A 1,123-nucleotide genomic window follows, 5' to 3' on the forward strand; every position below is an offset into this window, starting at 1 on the left:
CGTCCCAGTACTAATGAAGGAAGGAGGATATTAAACAAAGAAGGATCCCACCATTTCACTCTTAGCAAGGGAATGAAAAAGATTTTCTATTTTTATAGTTAGGGTCGTACCTATCCAATAATATTCTAATATGAATGACTCGCTATTCACTCGGTTTTTGGGTAATAATCATTATGTAGGAGAGATGGCCGAGTGGTTTAAGGCGTAGCATTGGAATTGCTATGTAGGCTTTTCTTTACCGAGGGTTCGAATCCCTCTCTTTCCGTAACTTCACCTAATTAACTATAGTCGAAGCCATACCCAATCGAAAAAGGATGTTATCCAAATTCAAGTAATTGTAGTCAAACCTGACCTGTTGACCCTTTGGCTTTTCCGGCGATACGAACGTATTTAATTCATTTTGTTCTGTAAGACAAACGCAATTTTCTTTTTAATTCTAGACGAATACGATATTGAGATCTTTATAGATCGGTGGCTTTTGGAAAAAGTCTCTTTTTGTCGAGAGGCACCCATCCTCGTAAAGGCTGTGGTATCTATCGAACTATCTTTCTCACCGCGGCTCGAGCAATCCGATTCAAGGGAATCTTCAATCGAGGCGTTGACTTAGATTCCATTATCTTTTGTTTAGTTATAGAGGCTCATCTTTCATTGATAGGAATGCAGCGCACTTGGCATTCCAGACTTTTTTGCACAAGAGTAGCAATTATCCGCCGATCCCGGGGATAGGAACAGTCAGATGAGACCTGCTAGTTAGGTTCAATGCCGATGAAAGAGGGATCTTTAGGAACAAAGTTTGGCGAATCAAGAGGAATGAGCTACCTTTGAGACGGACGGATTATCCCCCACCGATAAAAAAGAAAGAAAAGGCTAATCTAGAGGGACAGGCGAAAACTCCGCTGCTCCCCCCGGAGGTTCATCATGCAGAAAGATGCAAGAGGAAGGCAGGAGGGATTGAATCGGGTCGAGTAGGGGAATCGGAAGCAAGCGACCAGAAAGGGCTCCATACTAGACTCGCCCTTGGACGAGACGCATGGGCTCCAGAAGTAGATCGGTACTCTTTTTCCCGCCCCCAGACAGATCAGTTGATGGATAGAGGTTCATCTTGTGTCGAATATGCCACTCC

The 1,123-nt window shown here is 43.6% G+C and overlaps 1 non-coding gene across 1 annotated transcript; it reads left to right on the forward strand.

Moving 5' to 3' along the window:
- The first annotated feature begins 178 nt into the window (after window positions 1–178).
- TRNAS-GGA lies at window positions 179–265 on the forward strand. The gene has a single exon. It is a non-coding gene; the product is annotated as a tRNA-Ser (tRNA).
- The last annotated feature ends 858 nt before the right edge of the window (window positions 266–1,123 follow it).

This window comes from Sesamum indicum, unplaced genomic scaffold (assembly GCF_000512975.1).
Source record: "Sesamum indicum cultivar Zhongzhi No. 13 unplaced genomic scaffold, S_indicum_v1.0 C01459, whole genome shotgun sequence".
NCBI classification, from domain to species: Eukaryota; Viridiplantae; Streptophyta; class Magnoliopsida; order Lamiales; family Pedaliaceae; genus Sesamum; species Sesamum indicum.